General features: G+C 42.9%; 1 long non-coding RNA gene across 1 annotated transcript in view; it reads right to left on the bottom strand.

Moving 5' to 3' along the window:
• LOC116584888 overlaps nt 1-19422 on the bottom strand; it is a 90190-nt gene that overhangs the window by 60397 nt on the left and 10371 nt on the right. The window contains exons 4-8 of the long non-coding RNA XR_004283366.1: nt 13447-13506; nt 12535-12645; nt 11208-11483; nt 4035-4161; nt 2693-2915 (exon numbers count right to left, since the gene is read on the bottom strand). This is a non-coding gene — a long non-coding RNA (uncharacterized LOC116584888). The remainder of the gene's footprint in view (nt 1-2692; nt 2916-4034; nt 4162-11207; nt 11484-12534; nt 12646-13446; nt 13507-19422) is intronic.

Below are 19422 nucleotides of genomic sequence, written 5' to 3' on the forward strand. Positions count from 1 at the left end.
AGGCCGTGCTAGCTTTCAGAGGTTATTTCATTTGATCAAGCTCTAAATTGTGAGGGTCCTGCAATAAATGGTTTAGGACAAAAAGGGGAAATCATGTGGGTTCTCTCAATGGAAAGACTATTTAAAAGTGCCTTTAATTTTCTTCATAGTCTAAAAGTTTCCCAAAAATGTTCAAAAATACTAAGACAGAGAGGTGAGGGAATAGGGGATAATCTGTGGCAACTTAAAGCATGTTGGATTTATACCCTTTATCAATCTAAATTCATTTTTTCCCAACCTTAAAGCTATTAAGCAGGTACAGGATTTTTCTGGGAAAATCCTGGAATCAGTCCTCTCTGTTCTCCTATGTCAGGATCCACAGAGATGCTTCCCTTACATAGAGAAGGGTTCTGCTCTCTGACCTATCAAGGGTCAAGGAGCAAAGTGGTGTTCGGCCAGTCATACAGAATGGATCCCTTGCTGTTGGTCATGGGATTCTGTGCAAGTTCACCATCAATGTCCTCCCAAAAGAAAACATAAGCACCATTGATTACCTTCTAATAACCACTTTATTACACATTTTATATTTATAAAAGGGCACTGAGAGAACACTGTTATTATTTCTCTAATCCAAAGCAGATGGTCCTGACAGAGGTAAATGGGACTTTCTGGGTGTGGCCCTGAAAGTTTGTGTTTTCCCGGAAGGTTTTGAGCCAGAGCCAAACCAGACCCAGAAGTTCCCATCCAACCCTGTCTCAACACATGACTTTCATTAACAAAATTGCATTGCTCTTTTCTGCAGAAAGTGGTACCATTACTCTAATAAAAACATGTCCATTATGAATCAATTGCCACCTACATGATGGTGAGGAGGACTCCGAAGCAAGAGGCCGGGGATTGGTGAGAACAAAGAAGGCCGGTCTTACAGAGGGAGGCTCCAGCCACTCACTGAGCCTCCTTCCCAGGGCTGTGGCTGGACAGGAAGAAAGTGGGTCAAACTTGTACCATTAGCACGATCACCCTAGGTGAATCCCCTAAATGTGGAACTTGGCCCTCAGAAGACTTCGGTTCCAATCCTTAGCCCAGCCCAGCCCAGCCCACTGCATGCATCTTGTCATTGGAGACCAACACAAGCACCCCTTGGCTCCCATCCTCCAAGCCCACTCTCTGGGCTCATCTAGGCTCTCTCACTTTGCTCCTGACTTTGTTTTTTTTTGCTCCATTCCAAGAGCTGCCCCTGTAGTCTCCAGGCTCATGCTTACTTTTTCTTTTTTCTTTCTTTTTTTTTTTTTTTTTAAAGATTTCATTTATTTACTTGACAGATAGATAGAGAGCACAAGTAGGCAGAGTGGCAGGCAGAGGGAGAGAGAGAAGCAGGCTTCTTACTGACCAGAGAGCCCGATATGGGACTCAATCCCAGGACCCTGGGATCATGACCTGAGCTGAAGGCAGCCACCCAACCAATTGAGCCACCCAGGCACCCCTTACTTTTTCAATTTCACTTGGACTTCTTGACTTGGTCATGGCCACAGTATGTTCCACCCACTGGCTCTACCCACTCCTAGTATCCTCAGGATACACTGCCTGACCAATAGTGGAAGGGACTTTCTCAAGCTTCTAGGTGCATGAGAATCAGCTAGGGAGAGGTGGGAAAACAAATTCCCGAGTCTCATCTTCAGAAATCCCAATTCTATAGGTCTGCAATGGGCTAAGAATCTGCATGTCACAGGATGGATGGTTCAAATAGAGGAAGAAGCTGAGATGCTCTTTGGACAGCACAGTCTTCCCTCACAGGCCTCCAACCAGCAGGTGAAATGATCACTTTTTATATCTGCTCAACCCTCTGACTTACACATCCATTCATCCTTCCCACCCCTCTGACTCTCTGTCTCATTAAGGGTACAACTATGTCCATTTGACAGAAGAGGAAAAGGAGGCTTGGAGTGGTGATGTGAGACCTCAGATTCCCAGGCCATGGGGCATCTCTGCTGCACATGACTCATAGGTGTCCCAGCCTTGCATACTGACACTGGAGTTCCTAAAGTCTTCTCCATCCCACTAATGGAATCTCCACCCTTCATGTCATTGGTCCAGATCTTTGAAGCCATCCTTAATCTGCTCACTTATAATCCACAGAAATTTGTTTTCTATATATATCCTGTATCAAACATCTCCCACCTCCCTTGCTATGCTGGTTCCAACACAATTCTTCTCCTTACCCCTGCCCCAGCGTCTCAGTCAGCTCTCACTGCTGTGACAGAATACCAACACACATTTCTCTCTCACAGTTCTGGAGGCTGAAAGTCCAAATTCAAGGTGCTGGTCAATTTGATTCCTGGTGGGGGCTCACTTCCTGGCTTGCAGACAGCTGCCTTCTCACTATGTGCTCACACAACAGAAAGAGAGACAGAGAAATCTCTCTTATCTTTCTTCCTCTTCTCATAAAGACACAGATTCACTCTTGAGGGTCCCACCCTCACAACCTTACCTAAACCTGATTGCTTCTCAAAGGCCCCACCTCCAAATACCATTATGCTGGGGTTGGGGCTTCAACATATGTACTTGAGGGAAGATATAATTCAGACCAGAGCACTCGCTTGGGTCTGTTCTCAACACAGTGCACACAGTGAGTCTCATGACACCTAAATCACATCCAAGCACTCCAGTGACTCGCAGTCACTAGGAGTGCTGAGCTGCCTAGTGTAGTACTCACCAGAAGAGCTGCAGAGATCTGGAGAAGAGTCACAGTGGGGAAGAGCTCTTGCTGGAGGTGGGCCCTCGCTGGGCCTCAGAGGAGACACTGAAAAGCCAGGGAATGGGAGAGCCACTGGCTTGGACCACAGGAGGGCCATTTTGGGAAGTGAGTTGTTTTTGTTGTTGTTGTTGTTGTTGTTGTTGTTGTTTTTAGTTTATGCCTGTTTTGATCTAGAAAGGATCTGAAAAAAAAAAAAAGAGGATGAGGAAAATTATATTTTTTTCAAGTGGAAGTCAGGACCAAGAATGGGAAATAGAATCAGAATGTTTCAGGTCATGACACTTTGTCAATCTGTTTGAGCACCAAAGATTTTGCCCTGAGTGTCCTAGCAACCCAAAGGCAGAGGGAAAAAGAGCCAGTTCCATAAATCTTTCTGTCAAAGAGAAGGAGAAAACACATAATGTTCTTTAGAAAACAGACTACTTTTTCCTAGTATTGCATTGTAAAGAAAATTTCCCATTGGAGTTACTTCAAACAAAGGTTTATGTCTTGAACCTGCTTTGTTGGATATAATGAGGCCTAAAAGGCCTTGGGGAGTCCCTCTATAAAAGATGGAAGTATAAATCAAAATCCAGCCAGAGCGAGAGGATAGGATGACACTTGGGTCAGTCATTCCTGTATCCTCCCTGGTGGACATTGCTGATGTCTGGGCTTGAGTCAGCCCAGCGTAGGGGTGTCTTGACCAATACCTCAACCCCCAGGTCTGACACCAGCAACTGGCAATAAGATTTACAGTGCTCCCCACTGCTCTTCAAAGCAAGTCCTTCCAACCCCCTTACCATGACCTGCAGAGACCAGCATGATCTGGCTCCTGCCCACTTCCCAGACTCCTCCCCCCACCCACTCAGCACCACCACACTTCAGCCACACTGGCCTTTGGGAATGGAGCCAATCTCTCTCCCACCTCCAACCCAGTGTGTTTAGTCATTCCATGGACAGGGCTCTGGAAGACTTCAGCTTTTCACATGGTGCCTGCCTCCTGATTCTTTGGGGCTTAATTCCTCCCATGGGTCTGTCATGCCCACCCCTCAAAATGAGGACTTGCCTGTCATTCCCTGGCTCATCTCCAGTGTTTCTCCTCCGTGGTATGGATCACAATCTACATATTTCACTCCAGCCTTTATGTGTGCATTGGTGTGTCCCCACTAGAATGTAAGAGGGTGGGGGTCTTGCCTGCCTTGTATTCATTGTGTCTCTAGGGCCCAAGGTGACCAAGTAGGTGCCCAATATATATTTCTGGAATAAGTGCGGGGGGAAAGGAATGCTCTGTGGGGAGAGAATGGGGGGCAGGCTTCCCTACCTTGAATCCTGGCATAAAAAATCCCACCATTTAAGAAGATGTCCTTCCAAAGAAATCAAGGAATCCAAAACAACATTCACTCCAAGGACAGCCAGCCAATTCCAGCAAAGTGATAGCTCCCAGGTCCCTGTGCAGACAAGGAGGGATTTCTCTGAAGAACTAATTCTTGGTAGAGCCATGTTTGTTCTTTGCTGCAGTGTTTGTCAGGGTAGACTGGGGAGCAGCACACGGAAGGATAGCGGGATTCCTTTCTTCTATCCCTTCCAATCCAGTCCCCAAAGACAGTTCCCTCAGTGGGGTGAAAACATACCTCCAATCCAAAGGCACCAAAGAGTACTACATGGTGTAACAAAATAAAAAAGAGACACTGTCTGGACATGAATGGAAAAAAATTTTCTTACTTGGCCCTTTTCTGGTACCAGGGTCCACTGGCATTAATATGCTAGCTAAGGGCAGGAGCCTCTCTTGAAGTGAAGCTTCCACCTTGCCCCCCGCAGAGAGAAGCTGTAACCAGAGCAAGGCCACCCACTGCTGTCGGCAGCCCGGGCTCAACTGAGGGCTTATTATCACACTCCAGCCCTCTCTGTTCCCTTTGGTTTCCTCCTCCTTTCCCACACTCTTCCATGGCTCCAAACAGGCCACCTGGTGCCCACACCCAAATTCCTACTCTCCAGTCTGTCCTTCTCTACAGCCACCTGGAGCTAGGAACGCAACATAGAAATTTCTCCAGCTGGAGACCAAGGTGGTCAGAGGCCTCATTCCTGCTTAGCCACTCTCAAGCTGTAGGACCTTGAGCAAAACTCTTCCATGCCTTGGTTTTAGTCATCGGCAAAATAAGCAAACTGTTCTTATTCATGTGCCACCTTCCCGATTTTTACCATGTCTTCATGTTATATATTCTGTTACTTAAAACATGATTATCTAATGTTTGCCTTTATACTTACATGTTAAACAGTAATATCATGGGTATGCTATGTGTATTTTTCTAATGTACATTTGAAACATATAACTATGAAAAACTGAGTCCATCTACACCCTAAGTCACCTTGTGTTCAATCAGTCCAACACATGCACACTTTTGGGTATACTGGATTAATGACCTGATCTCTACAATAAGTTCCAACAGTGCATAGTTCCACAACATAGAGGAATTACTTTTCGTTCCTGATGACACAAACATTGTGGCTGGGATTTCAACACAGACTTGGTGATGAATCCTCCGATTGGTATCTGTGGAATCCCAAACCTACTGCTGATGGTAACAAACCCCAACAGTGAAGGTCCTATTCTTAGCATAACTTGATTTTTCCAGCACTGAAACTCCTGTTATGTGTCATGGCTCATGCTAGGTCCTTTCCAAAGAGAAGTGGTAGAGACATAGGTTTGTCCTCATGAAAGAAAGAGCTGCAGACTAGAAGCTCCGTTCCAGTGTGGTGACAAGGCCAAGCTCCAACTTGAAAGAGGAGACTGATTAGTGAGTCCTGGCACCTGGCACAGTGGCCAGCACACAGTGGAGACTTTCTTAGCTTGTCTGCTGAGGTTCAATAATGGAGGTGTTTATTTACAAGACATTGCAGAGACATAGCAGAGACTGAGATTCCTTCTACAGAAGGGACATCATAGAAGTCTCTGCTAAGCAGGTTTTCAAAAAATGAGGTGTTCTGTTGTAAGGAGGTCCCTCCAAAGGCAGAAAAATAGCCTAAGCAAAGACCAGGAGGAGAGAGACACAGAAGTGTTGAGGTCTCGGAGTCATTAAAAAGAGCATAAAGATGGTTCTTCACAGGGAGGTGATGAGGACCAGAGAGATCTAGATGACCTGAGCTGAAATCAAGAGTTGGATACTTAACTGACTGAGCCACCCAGGTGCCCCTGCCCCAAATCTTAATGCACCCATTATAAAAATGCTTTAGTGAGGAATTACCGTCTTGAAACAAATTTAAAAATACAGTGTCAGCAAAGAAATAAAGAAGAATCAATGAAAATTTTAGAACTGAACAATACAATAGCAAAAAATAAAAAAGAAGGAAGCTTCAAAAGCAGCCATCTAATCTAGGAGTCAGCAAACTACAGCCCACTAGCCAAACCAGTCTGCTGTCTCTTTTTGTTAATGGTTCTACTGGAACACTCCATGCTCACTTGATTGCATACTGCCTCTCACGGCTTTGCGCTATAATGGCAGAGTTGGGTATATGCAATAAAAAAATGTGTGGCCTCCAAAATGTAAAATATTTACCATTCTCCCCTTTACAGAAAATGTTAATTGACCCCTGATCTAAGCTACCACTTCTAGAAAGTACAAAAGCGAAAATCAAACCCAAATAAAATAGAAAGAAATAATCAACATAATAAATAATAAAGGGTCATGACAAAAGTTTTCAACACTGAGCAAAATGTTCTATATCTTGGCCTGAGTGATGGCTTCCTCATTTTCCAAAACTTATCAAATGACACTCTTCAGATCTGTGCATTTTACTGCATGTAAAATATGCCTTCAAAATTACCTGAGTCAGAGCATGCCACTCTCTCACTCACAAGCTCCCTGTGGCTCTCCATGTCACTTAGACGAAAACTCAAAGATGTTTTGGTGTCCCCCACCAAGTGCCCGCATGACCCCCTACACAAGCTGCCCTCTTTGACATCACTTTCAACCCTCCCTGTCCCACTCCTCTCCAACTACACTGGCCTCCTTGACGCTGCTGGAAGATTCCAGCGACTCTCCTACCTCCACGCCATTGCTCCAGCTCTTCCCCCTGCCTGACTACTCCAGGCTTTACCTCTTATAACTCTTTCAAGGCTTTGCTCAACATCCACCTTCTCCGTAAGACTTAGCCACTTAACCTGCTCTACTTTCCTCCTGATCTACAGCATCACCTTTAACACATTATATAATTTACTTTCTTTTTTCCTTTTTTTTTTTTAAGCCTACAGCAGCCAGTATTCTCAGGCAGTCTCCCATCCAAGTATTAACCAGACCTAACCCTGCTCAGTTTCCAAGATCAGATATATAATTTACTCATTATGTTTGTCATCTGTCTTCTCCCACTGTGCCAACACGCTAGAACAAAAGCAGAAAGGAGGTAAGAATCTTTTCTGACTTAGTCATTGATGTATCACACCTACTTAAAATAGTACCACAAACACTTAGACCAAAGACACTTAGTGGATGCTCAAGAAATGAGCCCTAGGTAAATGTTGTGAAGACAGTTTAAGTAATGCAAAGTATATATAACCTTTATGTGAATATGGCAGAGCAAAAAACACAGGTCCTTTACCCTTGGCAGTCTCTCCTTGTTCCTTGTCTCTTCCCATCTTGACCTCATACTTAAAGCACACATCCTGAAAACCTACATTCTTTGACCAAAAAAAAAAAAAAATTGCTAATCCTCTGACAGCAAGCACATTTGCCAGCTGGTATCCATATCCTACAGGATTCAGAGCATCTCCAAAATGGGAGAGTGACTGCCTCCTCCCAAGCATGGGGGGTGACCATACATGTTATCACCTCCACTTGAATGGCCTCCACTTGAGCCAGTCTTTGATTTGAACAGCTCGGTCTGCAGTAACTACTACTATTAGATCATTCATTTCCAGCACCTGATAAAAAGCAATCAAGAATATGAGGTGTGATTAACAATGTGTACAATTCAGTACTACTTCTTCGATTACGTTGCAAAATAAGAACCATTCGTCTCAGGTCTTGTTGTGCTGTACCTGAATCTTTCCCTGTAACTTAGAGGGTAGAAGGAGCACTCTTCATCCTAACCAGGAGAAACTGCTATTTCTCAGTCTAGAGCGCATGTTACAGAAGGTGAGCCGAAGAGAAGACAAAAAGCTCAATGGGAAAGAACAATTACCAGCGTTGACCAGTCAGTGTTCTGGCTACATTCTGGCTGTCAACTCTGATCACAGTTTGAACTCCTGTCTGTGTTTACTGTTGGCATTAATGAAGGCATTTCTGCCTTTCTCAAATGGGACCGCAGCTCAGCCAACACTTTCCCATGAGAGCAGTAGGAGTTAACTGTGGCGGCCACCATTTGTGCATCTGTCCAGGTCATAGGGAACTTCTACTTCTGGAATTTTTTCTCCCCACCCAGCTGCCCTTGACACTTTTGACTCTACATCTCAGGCTGTAGCTGCTTGAACCAAAGTGGGCATCTGACCCAAACGCCTCGGTTTTTTGTTTGTTTGTTTGTTTGTTTATTATTTAAACTTTATTTTATTTTTTCAGTGTTCCAAGATTCATTTTTTTAAAGATTTTATTTATTTATCTGACAGACAGAGATCACAAGTAGGAAGAGTGGCAGGCAGAGATAGAGGGGGGAAGCAGGATCCATGCTGAGTGAACCCCAATGTGGGGCTTGATCCCAGAACCCTGAGATCATGACCTGAGCTGAAAGCTTAACCCACTGACCCTCCCAGGAGCCCATCCAAGATTCATTGTTTACACAACACACCCAGTATTCCATACAATACATGTCCTCCTTAATACCCACCACCATGCTCACCCAACACCCCACCCACCTCTCCTTCAAAATCCTCAGTTTGTTTCTCTGAGTCCACAGTCTCTCATGGTTCCTCTCCCCCTCCAATTTCCCCCCAACTCCCTTCTCCTCTCCTTCTCCCAATGTTCTCCATGTTATTCCTTAGGCTCCACAAGTAAGTGAAACCGTATGATAATTGACTCTCTCTGCTTGACTTATTTCACTCAGCATAATTATGCTCAGCATAATATGCTGAGTGAAATAAGTCAAGCAGAGAGAGTCAAACTCCTCATTTTTGAGCTGGGGTACTGGGACACTCAATGAGTTTTTGCATGTGGTTGCAGCTGAGGACATAGAGACTCGAGACCTTGAAGGCAGCTGTTTTCCCACCATGAGAGCAAGCAGTCTGCAGAGAGAACAAAGCAGACACCTGAAGAAGCAAAAATTAGGAAAGACAGAGGACTGCCTGTGCTCTTGCTCATTTTCCTGTTCTCGGTTTCAGTCTTCCAGAGGCCCTTGTTCTTGGACACAATGAGCCATCTAGCTGTCTTTCTTACCATGATTCATTTTTGCTTAAGCCAGCTGAAGTTGGTTATTGTCACAAATAAAGTTTGAGCTAAGAATTAAGGGTAAAAGGGTAAAATTACAGTTAGGGTAAAATTACAGCTAAGCAAATAAGGCTGCCCTACACTGCCCAAAATCATCAAAAATGAGAACCCGACTGACTGCACCTGGGTGACTCAGTTGTTTAAACAACCGATTTGTGATTTCAGCCAGGGTCATGATCTCAGGGCTGTGAGATCGAGTCCTGCATCAGGCTCAGCACGGTGCGTGGAGCCTGCTTAAGAATCTCTCCTTCCCGCTCTCTCTGGTCCTCCCACTCCTCTCCCTTTCTGAAAAAAACAAACAAACAAATTAAAAAAAAACAAAAAACCAAAAAAAAAAACCTGATTAATTTATTTACTAATTATTTTTCCCTAATTTGTATACTAATCCTAAAAACCTTCCTAAAATTCCTCTTCAGGACTCTGATTGCATTAGCTCAATATCACTTTCCAGACTCCCCCCTGCTCACTATCCAATTCATCCTCCCCTCTCTGTTTCTTCCCACTTGTCAAGTTATTTGCCAGATTGAGAATCCTGACCAGGTCATCAGTGTCTTTTCAATATAGCTCAGTTCCTCAGGCGACATCCATTACCTGACACCCATTTTCCATCTCTCTCAGGTTCACCCACCCAGAAAATGAAGCCCTCCTGATCCCCACATCACATGAGTTGATCTCACATCAACTGCGGTGTTGACGCAGGAAATCCTTGGAGCTACACCAACCAATATCACCAACAAGCACATGTGGCCAGTTACATTCAAGGTAATTAAAATTAAACAATATTAGACATTCATTTCCTCAGTCACATTGGCACACTGTAATGTTTGCTGGGTACATGTGGCTATTTAGTACCATATTGAATACAGAACATTTCCAGCACTGCAGACGTGGTTACTGGATGACACATGTCTAAAGTGTCCTTCTTTCTCCCTCCTCTACTTGTCCAAGCTTGCTCATCCATTCAGGTCACAATCTTCAAGGTCACAAACTTTCCACATGAAAGCCATAGAGCCAATGAAGAGAAATTCGAGCCTTTCATTTTATCTTCTCTTGGTAATTGCTAAGATTGAATGTTTGTATCCCCCAATGTTCATACAGCAAAATCCTAATCCCTAGTATGGTGGTCCTAGGAGGTGGGGCATTCGGGAGGTGATGAGGTCATAGAGGTAGATTCATCTCATGAATGGGATTAGCACCCTTATAAAGAGGCCTGAGAAAGTTCCCTGCCCCTCCCACCTCTTGAGGACTCAGCCAGGAGATAGCCAGATGCAAGTCAGGAAGTGGACCTCACCAGACACCAAATATGCCAACATTCTGATCTTGGACATTCCAACCTCCAGAATTCTGAGAAATAAATGTTTGTGATTTAAGCCCCCCCAGTCTATGGTATATAGTTACAGCAGCCCAAACAGATTAAGACAGTAGCTAAGCATCCACGTTCTAGATCCTGGCTAGAAATCTCTCCACTGTTACTAGCTTTGTGACATTGAACAATTCACTTAGACAGTTTCTTTATCTGTAAAACAGAGATAAAAATACTACTTTCTAGGCTGCATTACTGTAAGTATTAAATGAGTCATCCATGTATTAATGTACAGTACTAATATATGCAAAGCTTTCCGCCAAAGCCTGACACAAAGTAAGCTCTCATTTAGTGCTGGTGGTGGCAGTGCTGGTCTGGTATCATTGTATAGTTGGTCTCCCCTCAACTCCCCTCCAGACTCATTCCTTGAATGAAGGATGTGAGTCTAATTCATCATTGCCAGATGCCTAGCATACTTCTCTCCAAATAAAAGATACGTGAATCTGTTTTTAATGGATGATTTTAGAAATGACTTAGTAAAGTAATGCACAGATGAAGACTTAGAATAGGAACAGAAGAATGAATGTACAGAAATAAGATAAATATCGAGAATCTAAGGCTCATCGAAGCTCAGATCTAATTTAGACAATGGCATTTAAAAAAGCTTCTTCCTGAAAGGTCCTTGCTCCTAGCACCTGACATATGTGGAAATACCACAGCTGACACCTACAGCTCTTTGGTAATTGCCAACAACCGGCAGGACTGTGTGTCTGATACCCACCAGCAGATACCTGCTTCTGCACACCGTTGCCCTCAGGAGTGGGAAGGAGATAAACTGTGTGCAGTCATGGGTGAGGGGACTGGCTCTGACCAGCAGTGGCCTACTCTCCACTCCTCCGCTTCCCACGTCTGGCTCAGGCAACTCTTCTCTTGGATGGGCAGGAGCCACGGGTCTTCATGCCCAAGACTCAACTTGTCTCGTGCTCAGCCTTCAAAGGCATTAGCTTCTAAATAGTCCCAAACCTCTTCAGAATGAAGTCCTATTCACAAGGCATGACTGGGAAAGAGGGGAAGGGGAAGGAGGAGAAAGGGAGATGAATCCCTGGGGTCCAGATTCCCTCCCAGGCCTGTGCACCTACCAGAGTTTTCACCCCTTCAGCATATGCTCTCTTGATAACAAATCAATAGGTAAATAAACTAAGACACTCAAAAGCCCACAGAAACCCTCTTATTCTGTCCTGCCACTAGGGAGGCATGAGATGTGACTACAAGGAAATCCCAAATTGTCACTAAGATCTAGAGGTTATGAGTAGGAGTTCTGACAACATAAAAAATCTAAAGATCCAATAGATTAATTGATTCACAAATTTGTTCATGGAACTGTTCTAGGGGCTGGAATAATAGCAATTAATAAATGAAGGTATCTGGTCCCACAGGACCCGCCCTTTCTTCCTTCCTTCCTTTCTTCCTTTCTTTCTTCTTCCTTCCCTTCCTTCCTCCCTCCTTTCCTTCTTTCCTTCCTTCCTTTCCAGAATATCTATTGATCACCTACTACATGCCAGATGTCATTCTGGGTGCCAGGAATATATCTATGAACAAAATAATCCATGAAACTTATGTTCTAATGGAAGAGTCAGATGGTAAGTAAGTGAATTCTATAATATTAGAAAATAAGTAAATAATATAATCTTGGAAAGGAATACATGTGTGGAAAAAAAAAAAAAACAGAGCAGATTGAGGAACAATTTGAATGACTGTGGTGGTAGGGGGCACTCACTGTGATTTAAATTAAGTGCTCAGGACCTGAAAGTGCTGAGGGAGTGAGTCATGAAAATACCTGAAATAGGAGCACAGCAGGCAGAGAGGAGAAGGCTATGCAAAGGCCCTGAGGCGCATACAAATTTGAAATACTATAACAGTGTTCTCAAAGTGTGGTTTGGTTTGTTTGTTTGTTTTTTCCTACTAAGTGTCTGCTCCAAGATTTTGATGTGGCTGCTCCCTCCATGTGGAGCTGGGTGGGGTGTTGGGCATGTCAGGTAGAGAATCTCTATTACATTTTCTTTCTTATCTAATTTTATCCTCAAAATAACCTCTCCACATGAAATCACCTACTACTTCCAAAGTGATGTTGAACCCACAGGAAACCTTGTTCATCCAGAGTTCAGTGCCAGTGTAGTGTGTGGTAAAACATAACCTCTGGTCCTTTCTCAGTATTCTTGCTGCATAGGAAAGAAAAAGGTGGATTTGTTGAAATGGCCAAGATAATACTTTGGTAACAAACACCCTTCCATCTCATTAACCTTCCCCCCATCAATAAAGTTCATTGTGGATTCAGAGGACTCCAGGGTGGATGGCCTCAGACATGAATCCTGCCTCAACCTTAAGGAAGGCCCATCTCACTGGATGCTTCCAGTATGGGCACAGCTGTGGAAATGAGCACAGGAGGGTCTCACACTGGTGGCTAAATGCTTTAGCCTGGAAATAACATTCTTTTCCTATGCTTACTAGAATGTGACTTTGTGGCTCCCCAGGCCCGAGACTGGAGAGTCTGTGAACAGCAAAGTCTTCCTTGGTAGACAAGATCCCAGGAGAAACAAGTATCTCTTGACAAATCTTGCATAGACAATCATAGTGCTCAACCAGAAGACTTGGAAGGAGATTTCATTGTAAATATATGCTCTGTAAAGTGGAAGCCTGAACCCCAAGGGATGTATGCTTTTCAAGAATTCCCCAAAGTTCATGTCTTGCTGTTCACAAAGAGCCCTTTCACTTGAACACACGTGGATCAATCTACATTTCCTGCTTTCCATCAGGCTGCTTTGAACCCTGCTGTGGTGACAGGGTAGCATGGAGGAAGACCACTGTGTTTTGGAAAACAGAGTCCTGAGCTCAAGACGAAGCGACCCATTCTAACTGTGTGACCAGAAGAGAGTGGCTTGGTTTACTTACGTATAAAACAAGGATGAAAATATTATTCATGCAAAGTTGAATGAAATGAAATGAAACACAGAAATACCTACCGTGGTACCCAATTCCTCCCAATCCATCCAGAAAATCTCCACGCAGTGTCCTCTGTGTACCTGAGAACACAAAGATTGTTAGTTGACAACAAGATTCTCTTGGCTGAAGGACAGTCTCTCATGTCATCTTCTTCTATACGGCCTGGTCAGGTGACATCTCTGCCAATTCCCACCCCAAAGCAGGAGACCCCTGCACTGGCCCCCTCTGGGCCTGGGAAGGTCTAAGGTAGAGGAAAATCTACCACTGACCTAGCTTTTTCTCTTTAAATGACATCTTTCAAACATTTCAGGGACGTGCAGTGAAGATTATTGTTCTGAGTTTCTGAGTGGCTCAGTCAGTCAAGCATCTGCCTTGGGCTCAGGTCATGATCTCAGAGTCCTGGGATCAAGTCCCACATCAGGCTTTCCACTTCTCCCTCTCCCTCTGTCCCTCCCCACTGTTTGAGCTCTCACTCGCTCTCTCTCTCTCTCTCAGACAATCAAATAAAATCTTTAAAGAGAAAAAAAAAGACTATTATTTTATTGTTACATTTTACTCCCTTCACACACCAGCAAGAGTCTGCAGCAGGAGGCAGATCCAGAAGACTAGCCAAGTGCTAGATACCATGCTCTCCTCACCTTTCCCACCACACCTAACGTCCTCAGAAAAAAATGTACATTTTCATTTTATTTTCCATTGAGGTGCACTCTTTCAGGCTAAGTGGAAAAAAATAAAATAAAATAAAAGAGAATCTAAGCTCCTATAGAGAGCTATGTTAAATATATATGTAAGAAGAAAACAAGAAAATATTCCTTGTGCTTATGTGTGGGTAATGAGACTCCTTTGTTCAACAACTACCAACTGAGTGTCTTCTAGGGGCCACGTAGAGTCCAGGCACTAAGGATACAGCCTTGAACACATTAGGCAAACCAGTCTACCTTCATGGAATTCAGTGAGGGGAGACAAACAGCTAAAGAAAAACAAGTAAGATACACAGTCTATCAGATGCTGATGAGTGAATGCCATGATGACACGTGAAGCAGAGATGGGGGACGGGCAAGTCTCACAAGGTGGAGGCGAGGGCAGTTTGAAACACAGTGTTCACTCATACAGAATCCCAGTGACCAGACAGCAGTTGAACACAGGCCCCAAAAGGTAAGGGAGTAGCCCAAGCCCAGTGGAGAATTTGAAACTCCTCCCTCTGGGGGCTCAGCCCTCTCTCCCTCAAATCCTTAAGAATCCCTTTTGTCTTCCAAATACTACCACCAACCAAGATTTTGTTAAGCTCCATTTTCAGGAATCACATTAACAAAACAATACCAAAGATTATTTGACCATAGAGTTGAAGGTCCACATCTGGGCTCTCTACTCTGTTCCACTCGTCTATGTGTCTGTTTTTAGGCCAGTACCATGCTGTCTTGGTGATCACAGCTTTGTAGTAAAGCTTGAAATCAGGTAACGTGATGCCCCCAGTTTTATTTTTGTTTTTCAACATTTCCTTAGCGATTTGGGGTCTCTTCTGATTCCATACAAATTTTTGGATTATTTGCTCCAGCTATTTGAAAAATACTGGTGGAATTTGATCGGAATGGCATTAAAAGTATAGATTGCTCTAGGCAGTATAGACATTTTAACAATGTTTATTCTTCCGATCCAAGAGCATGGAATGGTCTTCCATCTTTTTATGTCTTCTTCAATTTCTTTCATGAGTGTTCTGTAGTTCCTCGAGTACAGATCCTTTACCTCTTTGGTTAGGTTTATTCTCAGGCATCTTATGGTTCTTGGTGCTATAGTAAATGGAATCGATTCTCTAATTTCCCTTTCTGTATTGTCATTGTTATTGTATAAGAAAGCCACTGATTTCTGTACATTGACTTTGTATCCTGCCACGTTGCTGAATTGCTGTATGAGTTCTAGTAGTTTGGGGGTGGAGTCTTTTGGGTTTTCCATATAAAGAATCATGTCATCTGTAAAGAGAGAGAGTTTGGCTTCTTCATTGCCAATTTGGATACCTTTTATTTCTCTTTGTTGTCTGATTGCTGTTGCTAGGACTTCTAATACTATGTTGAACAAGAGTGGTGAGAGTGGGCATCCTTATTGTGTTCCTGATCTCAACGGGAAGGCTGCAAGCTTTTCTCATTGAGGATGGTATTTGCTGTGGGTCTTTCATAAATAGGTTTTATGAAGTTCAGGAATGTTTCCTCTATCCCTATACTTTGAAGCGTTTTAATCGGAACAGATGCTGAATTTTGTCAAATGCTTTTTCTGCATCAATTGAGAGGAAAATGTGACTCTTCTCTCTTCTCATATTAATTTGTTCTATCACATTGATTGATTTACAAATGTTGAACCATCCTTGTAACCCAGGGATGAATCCCACATGATCATGGTGGATAATCTTTTTAATGTGCTGTTGGATCCTGTTTGCTAGGATCTTGTTGAGGATCTTAGCATCCATATTCATCATATCCCTCAACTCTATGGTCAAATAATCTTCTACAAAATAGGAAAAAATATACAGTGGAAAAAAGACAGTCTCTTCAATACATTGTGCTGGGAAAACTGAACAGCTATATGTAGAATAATGAGACTCGACCATTCTCTTACACTGTACACAAAGATAAACTCGAAATGCGTAAAAGACCTCAACGTGAGACAGGAATCCATCAGAATCCTAGAGGAGAACATAGGCAGTAACCTCTTTGATATCAGCCACAGCAACTTCTGTCAAGATATGTCTCCAAAGGCAAAGGAAACAAAAGCGAAAATGAACTTTTGGTACTTCATCAAGATCAAAGCTTCTGCACAGCAAAGGAAACATTCAACAAAACAAAGAGGCATCCCACGGAATGGGAGAAGATATTTGCAAATGACAGTACAGACAAAAGGTTGATATCCAGGATCTATAAAGAACTCCTCAAACTCAACACACACAAAACAGACAATCATATCAAAAAACGGGCAGAAGATATGAACAGACACTTCTCCAATGAAGACATACTAATGGCTATCAGACATATGAAAAAATGTTCATTACTAGCCATCAGGGAGATTCAAATTAAAACCACATTGAGATATCACCTTATACCAGTTAGAACGGCCAAAATTAGCAAGACAGGAAACAACATGTGTTGGAGGGGATGTGAGAAAGGGGAACCCTCTTACACTGTTGGTGGGAATGCAAGTTGGTGCAGCCACTTTGGAGAACAGTGTGGAGATTCCTCAAGAAATTAAAAATAGAGCTTCCCTATCCCTACAATTGCACTACTGGGCATTTACCCCAAAGATACAGATGTAATGCAAAGAAGGGCCATCTGTACCCCAATGTTTATAGCAGCAATGGCCATGGTCACCAAACTGTGGAAAGAACCAAGATGCCCTTCAACGGACGAATGGGTAAGGAAGATGTGGTCCATATACACTATGGAGTATTATGCCTCTATCAGAAAGGATGAATACCCAACTTTTGTAGCAACATGGATGGGACTGGAAGAGATTATGCTGAGTGAAATAAGTCAAGCAGAGAGAGTCAATTATCATACGGTTTCATTTATTTGTGGAGCATAACAAATAGCATGGAGGACAAGGGGAGATGGAAAGGAGAAGGGAGTTGAGGGAAATTGGAAGGGGAGGTGAACCATGAGAGACTATGGACTCTGAAAAACAATCTGAGGGTTTTGAAGGGACGGGGGGTGGGAGGTTGGGGTACCAGGTGGTGGGTATTATAGAGGGCACGGATTGCATGGAGCACGGGGTGTGGTGCAAAAATAATGAATACTGTTATGCTGAAAAGAAATAAAAATTAAAAAAAAAATACCCAACACGTTGTTGTTGTTGTTGTTTTAGCATTCCAAATATAGAAGTATGTTATAATATCAAACATCCTCTTTTAAATCTAACAATCACTGCCCAGAACTTCCCATAGACAATCTGTCCCCAGATTACTGCCTTCTGGAAGCAGCATGTACAACAGGTGATATTCCCAAGCCCACTGTGCATCACAGACACTTTGAGAATCTGGTGAATGACACAGCCAATGTTCCATGTGCTTTCTGGTTCCCTCCTTCTGGTGCCTGTGTGGGCCTCCTCCCCCCATGTGGCTCTGTGAGACTGTGTGTACAAGATAGGGTGAAAACGGGTGACCCAGGCTGATCAGCCAAAGTGGCTCAAGACCCTAATGCCAGGGAATGGTAAAGGCATGACTGAGTAACTCACATGGGGACTGAGAGTCACTCTCTCACCATCTGGGAGTACTAATCTGGGAGGGGTAAGCATGGAGTGCTTGATAGCTTTGTTGTCCACCATGTAGAAAGAACCCCAAATCAGAATGAAGTGACAGGCAAGCTGAGTTGAGAGATGGAAAAAGAGAAACAGAATAACCATATTCAGCCATTCTGGAAGCTATTAGTGCCCTGGGTATGAGCCCATGAAAAATAAGCCAATAAATTACCTTTATGCTCAAGGTTTCTGTCTCATACAACCGAGAGAGTCCAGGATAAACAGATCCTCTCCCTAAAGAAAACACACATACCTACCCATGCATAAAATAATTCATATAATATCAGAGTTTGAAGTCCTTCCAAGGATCCTAGGTAAAGAGCCCTGCTCACCCCGTTTTCTAGATGGTCTTAGAGTAGAGCTGATTTTACCATTAAAACCTTCTTCCTGTGCATCAAGTTTCTGCTACATGTTAAAATGTTAGACCCTGGAAAGGTAAATACCACGAGTCATTACTAGTCACTAACAACCATTTACAGACAGTCCGAGGATAATAACTGTGATTCAGAACTACCCGCATAGACTTATTTGGCCACAGATGATGGACAAGTGACATTTGGCTCTTAGGATTTGAGTTCAAGCAAGTCATTTTCCCCATTCGTGTGGTTTCCCTATTTATATAATGAAAAGTTTGGATGTGTGTCCAAAAGTCCTTTTGCTAACGGATCTGTTAAATTAACCACGAGTGTTTCTTCCATCTTTGATTATAATGCCACTTAAAGCCAGGTCAAAAAAGGAAACATTTCCTCAATGAGCCTAGCATTTTGCCTTCCCCCATCTGTGAGTTCCAATGTTACACTGCCTGGCTTTGGGCTCTTCTCCACTGGAGCTGTTTCTTAAAATCATACACAGAATAATCAGTGCATCCCATGAAACTTTAATGGCTGTTCTTTGAGTTATTCCAGGAAGACTCAAAATTCAATTAAATTCTCTAGGTTCAGTGATCTCCCTGGGAGGATTGGGAAATGAATGTATTCATCAGGATATATTTATATACTTGAAAACAGAGCCAAACATTTTAAGATACAGTGCCCAAATACATGGGAATATTCTCTTTGGAGGAATAAAATGTAGACCTTGCAATCTGAACCATGGAAGGACCTTTGTGTTAGACTCATATCCAGAGAAAATGGGTGGATGAAAAACTGTAGCTGAAATACAGTGTCTTTCTCTTCAAAATAATATACTGGAATCCTAATCTGAGCCTCCTCTGTGCTCACCCAGAGGTTTATTCACAGCTGGCAATAATGCAGGCATAGTAGGGCCCCAACAGGAGATGGATATATATTTTTTATTTTTAATATAAAACTTTATAAATATATTTTATATAAATATATATTTAAAAGTGTGTGTGTGTGTGTGTATTTTTTTTTAAGTAGATTCCTAGCTCAGTGTGGAGCCCAACATAGGGCCTGAACTCATGACCCCAAGATCAAGATCCAAGCTGAGATCAAGAGTTGAACACTTAACCTAAAGAGCCACCCAGGCGCCCCATCAACAGGATATGTATATATGTTATAATATATATTTTTTTACTTTATACTTACACTTTACTTTTTTAAATTTTTTCCTGCTTATTTTTTTATGTTCATTTAGCCAACATATAATACATCATTAGTTTTTTTTTATTATGTTATGTTAGTCACCATACAGTACATCTTTAGTTTCTATGTAGTGTTCCATGATTCATTGTTTGCTATAACACCCAGTGCTCCGTA

This window comes from Mustela erminea, chromosome 2 (genome assembly GCF_009829155.1).
Source record: "Mustela erminea isolate mMusErm1 chromosome 2, mMusErm1.Pri, whole genome shotgun sequence".
Lineage (NCBI taxonomy): Eukaryota > Metazoa > Chordata > Mammalia > Carnivora > Mustelidae > Mustela > Mustela erminea.